Genomic DNA, 9,795 nt, shown 5'->3' with positions numbered 1-9,795 from the left:
ATGCCACAAAAGGGAAGGAGGAAAGGAAGGAGGAAAAGAGGAAATACGAGTAAAATGTGTCACCATATGCAAGACAACCACCCGGGTTCTGTACGCCAGAGTAACGGTAAACGCACAGTAACTTGGTTAAATTAAGCTAATGTTCAACTTACATAACATTGAATTGGTAGGAAATTAAATGTTAATTCACCTAAAGCTATACTTAACTTTCTTGCATTTTTACACTTTTCTATTGTAATCTTAAATTGCTCCTAATAAGCGTATGGCACTCTAAAACGTAAGATAAACCCACCAGGTTTTGAAACTCATTTTTATTTAATTCCCTGACAGAGCAGTGTTGCCAACATGGCGACTTTGTCGCTACATCTGACAACTTGTTGTGGTGTTTGGAGACTCTCACGCAAGAGTGTATGGCTGCAGACCGGAGCCCCTCGTTGAGAGCCCTCCCGATTTGAGCTAAGAATCCACGCCCCCCAAGGAAAATAATTTTCAAAATAAAAGCTCGCGTCGGGAACCGCTCGTCTGTTGCCATAAACATAAAATGACACTGGTAAATTGTATAAAATGTATTGTTCAACATGAGATGTATGCTCCACACTTTAACCTGCCTGGATATGCCTCAGTAAAGGCCAAAGTGTGGCTGCAGTCTGGAGCCTCTCTTCTCGTGCCAACGAGCTGCAGCTTATTTCATAATTTCAAAATAAAAGCTTGCGTCCGGTATTGTTAATAATTGAGTTTTAACCAAAGGGTAAAAGTAATCATGCTAATACTTATTAGTATATACGTATACTAATACTTATAAAAATACCAGACGAAAAAATGGAATGGAAAAAATATACAGAACATAAAATTAATAGTAAAAAGTGCGAAAAAAATGTATTGTTCAACATCTATATATCAGATAACCACATCATTGGAAGTAACATAAGAGTCGTGGGAAGTCATTCTTACACAGAATACAGAATACCATACTATATTTTTGTGCGTAAAATATCATTAACAAAATCACATACTATTAGAGTTGGATTAAATTGTTTTATTTATTTTGTGTTTTTATACTACCAGCCATTTTGAACGGCAGCCAATGAGTTAATTCCGGCAGAACTGGCTGCAGAATCCAGGGTGGGGATCTTCGGAGTAGATCCCCCGCAACTGTGCACCTCGTCACCTGCGGTGGGCTGTTCCTCTTAAATACACTGGTGTGTAGCTTAAGGAAAATCATACAAACAAACCATCAAGTTATGCGACCATTAAACTAACTTTAGCTGATATTCACTGACAAACGCTGATGCCGTTTCAAATGGCTAAGGAATCGCATGTTTCCTCAAATAAACAAATATATATGTAACTATATAGTCCAGAAATCTGCAAACTATATGGACATAAAAAACGTTACTTTAAGAGTTAACATGTTTTGAAATGAACTGCAGAAAACAAGCTCACAAACTTACCTGTGACTCCGTCATCACGAAAGATTAATTTAACTTCTTCTTCCTTTTCTTTTGGTTGTCACTATTGCTTAGGTTAGTGGAATACCGCCACCTAACGGTAAATCTCCCTGAGATCTAATTCGCAAATTGTATTTTGGACTGCGTGTGCTTGCTGTACACTCTGGGTTGTACACGCCCAGGCCTGAGACGGGAGGGCTCGCAACTGGAGGCTCCGGGCTGCAGCCATGCCTGTGTTTCACCAATTCTGACCATTTTTGGCAGACATAGTATAGTATGACGTTGTAGTCAAATTTCGGACGATGTATGAAAGATTTTTTAAATTTCAGACCAAAAAACGTTTTTCAAAAAATGTCAAAAATTTTGGTCTTCATACTATACTATGTAGTACGTCATACTATATATGATGTACTACATAGTATAGTATAGTCCAAAATGTGACAATTTTTTGAAAAAAAAAATTTTGGTCTGAAATTATTTTTTCCCAAAAATTTGGCAAATTTGGACGACATAGTATAGTGTGACGTAGTCAAATTTCTGACCTTGTATGACAGTTTTTTTCAAATTTTAGACCAAAAAATGTTTTTTAAAAAATTGTCAAAATTTTGGACTCCATACTATACTATGTAGTAGGTCTTACTATACTTTGTCGTCCAAAATTTGATACTTTTTTGAAGAAAAAAAAATTGCTCCAAAATTTGACAAAAACGACATACTATATTATGTAGTCCAAAATATGATTTTTTTTTTGAAAAACTTTTTTTTGGTCCAAAACTTGACAAAAACGTCATACTTTACTATGTAGTACGTTATACTATACAATGTCATCCAAAATGTGACACTTTTTTGAAAAAAAAGATTTGGTCCAAAACTTGACAAAAACGTCATACTATACTATGTTGTCCAAAATCGGACAATTTTTTGAAAAATATTTTTTTTGTCCAAAACTTGACAAAAACGTCATACTTTACTATGTAGTACGTTTTACTATACTATGTCGTCCAAAATTGTTTAGTATAGTGGAGTGAGACAAGAAGCAGGAGGCAGAGAGATGGAGAATGACACAGGGGAGACCACTTGGTGCTGGACTCAAACCAGTGACTGCAGAGAGGACTGCAAACTCAGGATATGGGGCTGGTCAGGTGCTCTACCAACTGAGCTACACTGTCCCTTTTTTGTATGACATTTTTTTGGTTCAAAACTTTACAATACGTATACTATGTAGTACGTCTTACTATACTATGTCGTCCAAAATTTGAAAATTTTTTGAAGAAAAAAATTTGCTCCAAAATTTGACAAAAACCACATACTATATTATGTCGTCCAAAATGTGACACTTTTTTGAAAAAAAGATGTGGTCCAAAATTTGACAAAAACAACATACTATACTATGTTGTCCAAAATCGGACAATTTTTTGAAAAATATTTTTTTTGTCCAAAACTTGACAAAAACGTCATACTTTACTATGTAGTACGTTTTACTATACTATGTCGTCCAAAATTGTTTAGTATAGTGGAGTGAGACAAGAAGCAGGAGGCAGAGACATGGAGAATGACACAGGAGAGACCACTTGGTGTGGGACTTGAACCAGTGACTGCAGAGAGGACTGCAACCTCAGGATATGGAGCTGGTCAGGTGCTCTACCAACTGAGCTACACTGTCCCTTTTTAGTATGACATTTTTTTGGTGCAAAACTTTACAAAACGTATACTATGTAGTACGTCATACTATACTATGTCTACAAAATTTGACAATTTTTGGAAGAAAAAAACTTTGCTCCAAAATTTGACAAAAACGACATACTATATTATGTGGTCCAAAATCTGACAGTTTTTTTCAAAAACATTTTTTTGGTCCAAAACTTGACAAAAACGTCATACTATACTATGTAGTACGTCTTGCTATACTATGTCGTCCAAAATTTGACACTTTTTTGGGAAAAAAAATTTGCTCCAAAATTTGACAAAAACAACATACTATACTATGTAGTAAGTCATACTATACTATGTCTACAAAATTTGACAATTTTTTGAAGAAAAAAAATTGCTCCAAAATTTGACAAAAACGACATACTATACTATGTCGTCCAAAATCTGACAGTTATTTTCAAAAACATTCTTTTGGTCCAAAACTTGACAAAAACGTCATACTATACTATGTAGTAAGTCTTACTATACTATGTGGTCCAAAATTTGACAATTTTTTAGAAAAACATTTTTTTGGTCCAAAACTTGACAAAAACGTCATACTTTACTATGTAGTACGTCTTACTATACTATGTTGTCCAAAATTTGAAAATTTTTGGAAGAAAAAAATTTGCTCCAAAATTTGAACAAAAAGACGTACTATATTATGTGGTCCAAAATCTGACAGTTTTTTCAAAAACATTTTTTTGGTCCAAAACTTGACAAAAACGTCATACTATACTATGTAGTACGTCTTGCTATACTATGTCGTCCAAAATTTGACAATTTTTTGGGGAAAAAAATTTGCTCCAAAATTTGACAAAAACGACATACTATACTATGTAGTAAGTCATACTATACTATGTCTACAAAATGTGACAATTTTTTGAAAAAATAAAATTTGGTCCAAAATTTGACAGAAGCGACATACTATACTTTGTCGTCCAAAATCGGACACTTTTTTTTAAACCATTTTGTTGGTCCAAAACTTGACAAAAACGTCAAACTATACTATGTTGTATGTCATACTATACTATTTCCCCAAAATGTGACAATTTTGTTGAAAAAAAAATTTTGGTCCAAAATTTGACAAAAACGACATACTATACTATGTAGTATGTCATACTATACTATATCGTCCAAAATTGTTTTTTAAAATACATTTTTGGGCCTTTAATGGATAGTATAGTGGAGTGAGACAGGAAACAGGAGGCAGAGAGATGGAGAATGACACGCAGGAAAGACCGCTTGATGCAGGATTCGAACCAGGGTCGCCTGCAGAGAGGACTATAACCTCAGGATATGGGGCTGGTGAGGTGCTCTACCAACTGAGTAAACGCTGTCCCTTTTTTGAAAAACATTTTTTTGGTCCATAACTTGACAAAACGGCATACTATACTATGTAGTACGTCATACTATTATGTCTACAAAATGTGACAATTTTTTGAAAAAAAATTTGGTCCAAAATTTGACAAAAACGTCATTCTATACTATGTCGTCCAAAATCTGACAGTTTTTTTGAAAATTTTTTAAAAAGATTTTAAAAAGATTTTTAAAGAATTTATTTGTAAATTATGGTGGAAAATAAGTATTTGGTCAATCACAAAAGTTCAAATCAATACCACGCAAGATCTCATCCTGTGGGGTCAAAATGATCATGAGAACGGTGAGCAAAATCTTACAACTTTTTTGAAAAACATTTTTTTGTTCCAAAACTTGACAAAAATGTCATACTATACTATGTTGTACGTCATACTATACTATGTCGTCCAAAATGTGAAAATATTTTGAAAAAAGAATTTGGTCCAAAATTTGACAAAAAAGACATACTATACTATGTCGTCCAAAATCGGATATTTTTTTTGAAAAACATTTTTTTGGTCCAAAACCTGACAAGAACGTTATACTTTACTATGTAGTACTTATGACGTTTTTTGACAAATTTTGGACCAAATTCTTTTTTTCAAAAAATTGTCATATTTTGGACGACATAGTATAGTATGACGTACAACATAGTATGAAATTTTTGTCAAGTTTTGGACCAAAAAAATGTTTTTGAAAAAAATTGTCAGATTTTGGACGACATAGTTTAGTATGTCATTTTTGTCAAATTTTGGAGCAAATTGTTTTTTCAGAAAAATTGTCAAATTTTGGACGACATAGTATAGTAGGACGTACTACATAGTATAGTATAACGTTCTTGTCAGGTTTTGGACCAAAAAAATGTTTTTCAAAAAAAATATCCGATTTTGGACGACATAGTATAGTATGTCTTTTTTGTCAAATTTTGGACCAAATTCTTTTTTCAAAATATTTTCACATTTTGGACGACATAGTATAGTATGACGTACAACATAGTATAGTATGACATTTTTGTCATGTTTTGGAACAAAAATTTTTTTTTCAAAAAAGTTGTAAGATTTTGCTCACCGTTCTCATGATCATTTTGACCCCACAGGATGAGATCTTGCGTGGTATTGATTTGAACTTTTGTTATTGACCAAATACTTATTTTCCACCATAATTTACAAATAAATTCTTTAAAAATCTTACAACGTGATTTCCAGGATTTTTTTTTTTCACATTCTGTCTCTCACATTTGTACCTATGATGAAAATTACAGACCTCTGTCATCATTTAAAGTGGGAGAACTTGCACAATCGGTGGCTGACCAAATACTTTTTTGCCCCACTGTATATGACGTTTTTTTCAAATTTCTGACCACATTTTTTCTCTCAAAGGTCGTCAAATTTGGACGACATAGTATAGTATGACGTTGTAGTCAAATTTCGGACGATGTATGACAGTTTTTTCAAATTTTAGGCAAAAAAATGTTTTCTAAATTTTTTTAAAATTTTGGACGACATAGTATAGTATGACGTTATGGTCAAATTTCGGACGATGTATGACAGTTTTTTCTAATTTTCCGCATTTTATACTAAAAAAAAATAAATAAATTAAATAAAAAAAATTAAATGAAACCAAAGTAGAACAAGAAGAGAGAGCACTGCTTTGAAACTTTACATTAACAATGTCATTTAAATATCAAATATAACCTGTTTATCAAAAGCATGACTCTCATAAGGGAAGTGTCACCTTCATGGTTATAAGAAAGCATTAGACAAGAAATTGCAGACAGTGATGTCGTGCTGTTGTTGAGTGTTTTTCTTCTTTTTTCTTCTTCCTTTTTTTTGTCTAAATATCCATGAAAATAATACAGTTGATGAATCGAGACACATTTAAAGTATGCCACCCAGTGGCCAACTGGCATCAACACATGGTACAAGGATTTGATATAAAACTCTTGGCATTTGGTGGATTTAATAATGATACGTTTAAAATGGAATACATTTAAGAGCTACATTTTAACAGTTGTAACAGTTCTATTTATTTTAAGAATATCTACTTAAGACTTAAATTGTTTATTTGCAGTGCACATACACTTGCTTGTTTCAATGAGATGTTTTTTTTATATATATATAACAAACAGAAACTAGAGATAGTCATTTATCATATTACTAAAAGTGTTTAAAGGTTTATATCTTAAGGTTTAAGACTCATAAATGTAATGTTCTAAATCAAACACTGGGTGTGATCCCACTCCTTGTTGCACAAATGCGTTTGTTGTCATAGTGCAGAGGAAGGAACTTTGTCAGGGGTTTCCTGCAAAAGAGGAAAGCAACTCTTTCCTTCCTGGAGGCAAAGGCTTTTTAGGTTGAAAGTGGGGCAGGGCTGAAAAAAAAAAAAGCAGCAGTCCTGTAGAGTTGTCATGTGTAAAATGTTGGATTACGTGCATATCAAGGATGATGGCCACCCATTCCAGATGCTACTCCCACAGTTTGAATGCTGAAGATTAACACTCCATTTCTCAGGTAAGAAGAAAGATTAACGATCAACAGTTTTACGTAATTGTGGGGGAGGGTGTAGTCAGAAAGCTATTTCATTTGTTCCTGTGAATTGTGGCAAAGTCTCTTGCTACTCATGTGGAACCAAACTTGTTTTTTTTATCAAACTGTCCACAGATGCAACATATGAAGGGTTAATTCAGGAAAGAATGATACTTCATAGAAACGTTTAAATATTATACAGTATATTTTAGTCTGGTTGTTTGTATGTGCGAGAAAGAGATTGTGTTTTCCATTTCATTGCAGTATTTGTTGTATTGTAGTACACTTTAGTCTCATGATACACAGAGAATAGTCAAGCGTATCTGAAGCACGACTGTCCAGCACTGATTTTGACATGTGCGACTTTAATTTAGGAACTTGCAGCTGGATCTGGGGGTAAATGGGATTCCCATACGATACGAAGTCACTACGCTTGATTGTAAATGGAGCTAATCCAACTGCCTTTAGATTAAAAAGCCATCGAGCCACATACATGTTCACCGCGGAGCCAGATGTTGGATGATAGTGTAGTTTACTGTACCATACGAGTCTGTCATCTCATGTGTCACGCAGAGTGCAGCCAGATGGTGTCCTTGACTTTTGGTAGAACAGGAAAGGTAAGCCGCTGCGATATGTTCCTGTACATGAAATCATTAATAGACCATCACTGTGATGATACACCTTTATTTATAGGTAGACAAGGGTAATGTTATAGCTGCATAAAGTGGCTGAAAATGAATGAATTAATGAACAAATTCATATATTTCTAGTGTCCACAAAATAAGGCATAAAAGTTGTCATTTGTAAAAATGTTTGGTGGAATGACAGATTTTTGAAGAATTACACTTTTTCAAAGTTCAGCTACTGAACGTGTTTTGCGTCACCAATCGTGTGTTGATTTTGAGATAATTTTTGTTTGGGGCGGCTGCTCCTAATATTTTTGGGTTTAAAAAGTGACAAGAAGTGCAACCTGGACTACAATTCGACGTTCAATGGAGATACAGTATTAATTGAATTTGTGTGCAAGAACAACAATAGAGAGGGATTTTAAAGTCTCATTAAATTCTGTTTTTATTTTGTGGGCAGGGAATAATAAAGAAACCTAGACAAAAAAAAAAGAAGTAATATTAATAAGTTAAAACATTAACCCCAGCAAGAACTTTATATAGACAAAAAAATTATAGACAAATATTTATAATTTTTGTTCAGTTTAGTAAAAAAATATCTTTAATATTTTTATTCCTGTATCACCCCCACATAATGGGTACTGTTGTAGTATCAGATCACTGTCATATGGAAAGTCAAGTTATTACTCATAACAAAAGGTATTGTCTTGATATTTTTTATTAAGTTGACAGTTATTATGTCTCAGATTATTGCCGTCTCTGCTCGGAAACAGTTAATATCCAAAGGTGAAAGTAACCAAGATGCTTCTTTTATAGATGAATGAAACTGAATCAGTGCTTTTAGCTACGGCTACTGTTCATTTACTGAAATCAGATAACAAAATAAGATTTTATAATTTGCCTCTTGACCACACACTTCATGTTGAGTTTCAGGCCTCCATAATTTCTGCCACTGATTTGGATAATACAACAACCCTGAAAATGTCACCTCTTATTTGTCTTTTGGCTTGTCCGTCTCTAGCAGATGATCTGCATATTTGATTTAGCAGGTATTTTTAGACCGGATGCCCTTCTTGACACAACCATTCCATTTATCTGGGCTTGGGACTGGCACTAAGAGTACAGTGGATGCTCCCGGGTAGGTGGGGTCAATTTAGAGTGTCCAATTAAGGCTGAGCAAAGGGGATTGGGTTGCTCAGGGGTACCCTAGCCCTAGCCCTTGAACTGGCGGGGATTCAAACTGGCAACCCTTTGGTCACAAGGCAAGTTCTCTCTCCATTTGGCTGTGGGCTGCTCTGTTTCTTCACCCTGGCATTAATTGTGGGGAAATTCTATGTGGTGATCATTATCTTTGGATCAACTGTGTGGAAACAGTGACTTTTGCAGTGAAGCATTTACCGATGATTCAGTGTGCATGAAGTGTTCATATACAGCATGCAATGTGCAGCCTGTGAGTGTGGGGGGGATATTTAAACATCTTTATAAATCAAATAAATGCCTGTGTAACTATCCCATCAAATAACACAAGCTGCAGATGAGCTGAAGTACCTAAAACAACCAAATTCAATAGTGTTGACAAAATACCATACACCTGTATGCCATTCTTCCCATATCCTGAGAGTAAATTGATCAAATGTCCTTACATCACCTACATCACCATACATTTGAAGTAGGAGTAAACCGAGGAGTGTAGCTGTGGTGCACCATTTGCATTACATGTCGTCATTTTGTTCAGAAGATATGATCCAAAGTGACTTTCAAGTGGACGCCACACGCTGCTGTCACAGCCTTCAGGGCCAACTTGAGGTTAAGTGTCTTGCCCAGAAACTGATCAGCATGGAAACTAACGGAGGCAGGGATTGAATCGATGACCTTCCAGTTTTGAGACAACCAGCTGTACCCCTGACCTAACTACCAAGTACTGAGCATTGCGCTTACGCAGCTGCCTTTGTCTGAGAAATGAGGGAGACGGTTCTCTGAAACACTGACTGTTGAGGAGGCAGCTTTCTGACCTTGGAGGTTCATCAGTATGTAGTTTTTCACTTCTCATCACAGGAGGCTCTCCAGGCAGTGACTGAAGGTGAATATTTTCAGCTTGAAGTCTCCCCTCGGGCTTCCGTTTGATGCAAGAATAGCAGTGGGCACATG

This window comes from Microchirus variegatus (assembly GCF_963457635.1).
Source record: "Microchirus variegatus genome assembly, chromosome: 6".
Lineage (NCBI taxonomy): Eukaryota > Metazoa > Chordata > Actinopteri > Pleuronectiformes > Soleidae > Microchirus > Microchirus variegatus.
This window is presented reverse-complemented; position numbering follows the sequence as displayed.